Raw genomic sequence first — 6,116 nt, forward strand, 5'->3', positions numbered from 1 at the left:
TAAATATTTTCTGCTTGCCTATAATTTATCTTTATTATCCTTTTAGGTCTTTCCCAAAACAGAACTTTTCACTTTGGTAAAATCCAATTCATCCATTTTTCCTCTTGTGCATTAAACTTTCGGTGTCAAGTCTAAGAACTCTGGTCAAATTCTAGATCCTTAAAATTTTCCTTACACTCTTTTCTCAAAGTTCCATAGTTTTATGTTTTACATTTAAATCCATGCATTTTTAACGTAAGGTGTGAAGTTTAGGTTGAGCTTCCATTTTTTGCTGATGGATGTCCAACTGCTCCAACACCATCTAATGTAAAGGCTGCTTCTCTGCCATTGGATTGCCTTTGCTTCTCTGTAAATAACTTACTGGGTATATGTGAACGGGTCTATTTCCAGGTTTTCTCTTCTGTTTCATTGTTCTCTGTACCCCTCCCTATCCTAGTACCATGCTCTAATGATTACTGCACCTAAGTGTAAGATTTAACATGAAAAAATGATTTATCATTTTCTTATCTTGGATAGGCTCTGGTCTTTTCACCAATGGTTGTTCTGCAAATATTTGTGACTCTGAGAGGAGGTGAGCTCTGGGCCTTTCTACTCCAGCATCTTGGCCAATCCTTCTCCACTCTTCAACTTTGTGTGTCCATATATACAGTACAATAACCTTGTCTATGTTTACAAAACTAAAAAGCTGGCTAGGATTTTGACAGGAATTGCACCAACCTATAGAAAATTTAGAAGAAAATTAACATTTTTACTGTGTTAAATTTTTCAATCCATGAACATAATAAATCTCTCCATTGATTTAGGTTTCCCTTTAATTTCTTCCATCAGCGTTTTGTAAGTTTTAGAATCTAGATCCTGAACATATTTTTAAATTTATTTTTAATTGAAGGATAATTGCTTTATAATATTGTGTTAAGTTTCTGCCATACATCAACATGAATCAGCCACAGGTATACATATGCCCCACCTCCCACCCCATCCCACCCCTCTAGGTTGTCAGAGCCCCAGTTTGAGCTCTGAGTATACAGCAAATTCCCACTGGCCATCTATTTTATGTATGGTATTGTATATGGTTCCATGCTACTCTATCCATTAGTCCCACCCTCAGATCCTGTACATATTTTGGGACATTTACATCTAAATCATTTTCTTTGGAGCAATTGTAAACAGTACTGAATTTGAAAAAAAAATTTGGCTTCTACTTATTGTCAGTAAATAGAAAATACATAAAAATTCATTTTTTTATTGCTCATATATCTTACTGAACTAATGCAGTAGTTCTAGAAGTTTCGTTGTAGGTTCTTTGGAGTCTTCTATGTAGACAATCATATGATATGCAGATTTCTATTTCTTCTAATTTGTGTTTTTGTATATATTTTTTCTTGCAGTGGCTACAATTTGTAGTACGGCTTGATAAAGGACAGAAGTAGTATGGACCTAAGAGAAGCAGAAGATATTAAGAAGAGGTGGCAAGAATACACAGAACTGTACAAAAAAGATCTTCACAACCCAGATGATCACGATGGTGTGATCACTCACCTAGAGCCAGACATCCTGGAATGTGAAGTCAAGTGGGCCTTAGAAAGCATCACTATGAACAAAGCTAGTGGAGGTAATGGAATTCCAGTTGAGCTATTTCAAATCCTGAAAGATGATGCTGTGAAAGTGCTGCACTCAATATGCCAGCACATTTGGAAAACTCAGCAGTGGCCACAGACTGGAAAAGGTCAGTTTTCATTCCAATCCCTAAGAAAGGCAATCCCAAAGAATGCTCAAACTACCGCACAATTGTACTCATCTCACACGCTAGTGAAGTAATGCTCAAAATTCTCCAAGCCAGGCTTCAACAATACATGAATCATGAACTTCCAGATGTTCAAGCTGGTTTTAGAAAAGGCAGAGGAACCAGAGATCAAATTGCCAACATCTGCTGGATCATTGAAAAAGCAAGAGAGTTCCAGAAAAACATCTATTTCTGCTTTATTGACTATGTCAAAGCCTTTGACTGTGTGGATCACAATAAACTGTGGAAAATTCTGAAAGAGATGGGAATGCCAGACCACCTGACCTGCCTCTTGAGAAACCTGTATGTAGATCAGGAAGCAACAGTTAGAACTAGACTGGAACAACAGACTGGTTCCAAATAGGAAAAGGAGTACATCAAGGCTGTATATTGTCAACGTGTTTATTTAACTTCTATGCAGAGTACATCATGAGAAATGCTGGGCTGGAGGAAGCACAGGCTGGAATCAAGATTTCTGGGAGAAATATCAATAACCTCAGATATGCAGATTACACCACCCTTATGGCAGAAAGTGAAAAGGAACTAAAAAGCCTCTTGATGAAAGTGAAAGAGGAGAGTGAAAAGGTTGGCTTAAAGCTCAACATTCAGAAAACTAAGATCATGGCATCTGGTCCCATCACTTCATGGCAAATAGATGGGGAAATAGTGGAAACAGTGTCAGACTTTATTTTGGGGGGCTCCAAAATCACTGCAGCTGGTGACTGCAGCCATGAAATTAAAAGATGCTTACTCCTTGGAAGGAAAGTTATGACCAACCTAGATAGCATATTAAAAAACAGAGACATTACTTTGGCAACAAAGGTCCATCTAGTCAAGGCTATGGTTTTTCCAGTGGTCATGTATGGATGGGAGAGTTGGACTGTGAAGAAAGCTGAGCACAGAAGAATTGATGCCTTTGAACTGTGGAGTTGGAGAAGACTCTTGAGAGTCCCTTGGACTGCAAGGAAATCCAACCAGTCCATCCTGAAGGAGATCAGTCCTGGGTGTTCATTGGAAGGACTGATGCTGAAGCTGGAACTCCAATACTTTGGCCACCTCATGTGAAGAGCTGACTCATTGGAAAAGACCCTGATGCTGGGAGGGACTGGAGGCAGGAGGAGAAGGGGACAACAGAGGATGAGATGGCTGGATGGCATCACCGACTCGATGGACGTGAGTTTGAGTAAACTCCGGGAGTTGGTGATGGACAGGGAGGCCTGGCGTGCTGCGATTCATGGGGTTGCAAAGAGTTGGACACTACTGAGCAACTGAACTGAACTGACTGATGTTGAGTAACAGATGTGGGAGTGGCCAGCCTTTCATTACTTGGGATCTGAGAGGGAGAACAGTCTGTCAGTGTTAAGTGGTATGCTAGCTGTAGATTTTCCACAGTGGATCCTCTTTATGAGACTGCAGAATTTCCCATCCATTTTTAATGTTTTCTTTTAAACCATGAATCAGTGCTGAATTTTGTCAAATGTCATTTCTGAATCAAAAGATACAGCTCTTATCTGCTTTAGCCTCTTGATAATGTTGGATTATATTGATGAGTTTCCATATTGAACCCACCTTGTATCTGGAATAAATCTCTCATAAAATGTGTCAGGAAGTATTCCTTCTACTTTCTAAAAGAAATTGTGTAAAGTACTTCTTTGAATGTTTCAAAAAATTCTTCAGGGAAACTATCTTGTTCTGGATTTATTATTATTTTTTTTTAGAGTGTTTTAATTACAAATTCAATTTTAGCATTATCCAGGTTCTCTACTGCATCTTGGCTTCATTTGGTGGCTTTAGACTTTTGAGGAACTTGTCCATTTCTTCTGAATTTTTTAATTTGAGCATTTATTATTCTTTTAATAACTACAGTATCTGTTGTGACATTTCCTTTTTCATTCCTGATATTAGTAGCTTGTGTCTTCTTCTTGTTAGTCGCTCAGTCATGTCTCCTTGTAATGTAAATGTAATGTAATGTAATGTAAATGTAAAGTAATGTCTCTTTGTGACCCCATGGACTACAGTCCACCAGGCTCCTCTGTCTATGGAATTCGCCAAGTAAGAATACTGGAGTGGGTAGCCATTCTCTTCTCCAGGGAATCTTCCCAACCCACAGATCAAATCTGGGTCTCCTATATTGTAGGCAGACTCTTTACCATCTGAGTCATCAGGGAAGTCTTTTTTGGTGAATCTTGCTGATTCAATAAAATCTTCATCAATTTTGTTGGGTTTCTTAAGGGAGTAGCTTTGTTTCATTAATTTTCCCCTCTCATAGTCCTCTTTTCAATTTCATTAATTTCTGCTCTTTATACTTTCCTTTTTTGGGTTTCTTTTGCTTTTTTTCCCCTAGCTTCTTTAACTATGAACTTAGTGACTTGAGACACTTCTTTTACAAAGTAAGCACTTAAATTTCCCTCAGTACAGTGCTATACTCAAATTGTCAGCAAATTTGGAAAACTCAGCAGTGGTCACAGTATTGGAAAAGGTCAGTTTTCATTCCAATCCCAAAGAAGGGCAATGCCAAAGAATATTCAAACTACCATTCAATTTCACTCATTTCACATGCTAGCAAGGTTATGTTCAAAATCTTTCAAGCTAGGTTTCAGCAGTACGTGAACCAAGAACTTCCAGATGTACAAACTGGATTTAGAAAAGGCAGAAGAACCAGAGATCAAATTGCCAACATTCATTGGATCACAGAAAAAGCAAGGAAATTCCAGAAAAACATACTTTTGCTTCATTGACTATGCTAAAGCCTTTGTGTTGATCACAACAAACTGTGGGAAATTTTAGAGAGACAGGAATACCAGACCACCTTACCTGCCTCCTGAAAAGCCTGTATGTGGGTCAAGAAGCAACAGCTAGAACCAAACATGGGGAAATGGACTGGTACAAAATTGGGAAAGGAGTGTGATAAGGCTGTATACTGTCACCCTGCTTATGTAACTTGTATGCAGAGTATATCATGCAAAATGCCAGGCTGCATGAATCACAAACTGGAATCAAGATTTCCAGGAAAAATATCAACAAACTCAGATATGCAGATGGTACCCCATTCTAATGGCAGAAAGTGAAGAGGAACTAAAGAACCTTTTGATGAAAGTGAAAAAAGAGAGTGAAAAGGCTGGCTTGAAACTCAACACTCAAAAAACTAAGATCATCCATTGGTCACATCACTTCATGGCAAATAGATGGGGAACAAGTGGAAATAGCAATACATTTTATTTTCTTGGGCTCCAATATCACTGCAGACGGTGACTGCAGCCATGAAATTTAAAGATGCTTGCTCCTTGGAAGAAAGCTATGATTAACCTAGACAGCATATTAAAAAGCAACTTTACCAGCAAAGGTCCATATAGCCAAAGTTGTGATTTTTCCAGTAGTCATGTATGGGTGTGAGAGTTGGACCACAAAGAAGGCTGAGTGCCAAAGAATTTTGATGCTTTTGAATTGTGTTGGAGAAGACTCCTGAGAGTCTCTTGAACTGCAGGGGTCAAACAAGTCAATCCTAAAGGAAATCAACCCTGAATATTCATTAGGAGGACTAATTCTAAAGCTATGCGAAGAGCCAACTCATTGGAAAAGACCCTGATGTTGGGCAGGGTTGAAGGCAAAAGGAGAAGGGGCAGCAGACTGAATAATTAGATAGCATCACTGACTCAATGAACATGAATCTGAGCAGACTGGGAGACAGCGGAGGACAGGGGAGCCTGGTGTGCTGTATGTAGTCCATGGGGTTGCAAAGAGCTGGATGTGACTTACTGACTGAACAACAACAGATTTTGATGTTTTCATCTTCATTCCTTCTTTTTTCCCTTCAAAAATCTTCTTTGACCCATAGATTACTTAGAAGGGTGCTGTTTAATTTCCAAGTGTTCGTGATTTTCTTATTGCCATTGTAAGGTATGGAGTTAGAGCAGGCGAGGTTCAGAAAAAGAACGAGACTGGCAATCTACAGTAACAGACCACCTTTAATGAGGCGAGAAGGGGCAGCAGTCAGATTAGCGAGCTGCTGCACTTATCTAAGAAAAGAGTAAGTATATATAGGCATGTATGTAGAAAGCTACTGTCTTAAGGGGGCCTGTTCTTCTTCAAGGTTGCTGGGAGTAGTTATCTCTTAAACGGCTGGGGCAAGGAGTTCTGGAGATCAGCCAGAGGCTGGGCCGGCTTGGAGCTGGGTGTAATCAACCTAATGTCTATTTTTCTCTGGGTGAGAGAGTTCTTTGTTTTGCCTAGAATGGTGGGGAGGACCTGGAAGGGAGTTTTAACTCCAGGCTACCTTGAGCCACGCAACTTTCCTTCATTCCAGACCTTAAGGAATATATATAAAAAGAGAAAG

Source organism: Odocoileus virginianus, chromosome 2, assembly GCF_023699985.2.
Source record: "Odocoileus virginianus isolate 20LAN1187 ecotype Illinois chromosome 2, Ovbor_1.2, whole genome shotgun sequence".
Lineage (NCBI taxonomy): Eukaryota > Metazoa > Chordata > Mammalia > Artiodactyla > Cervidae > Odocoileus > Odocoileus virginianus.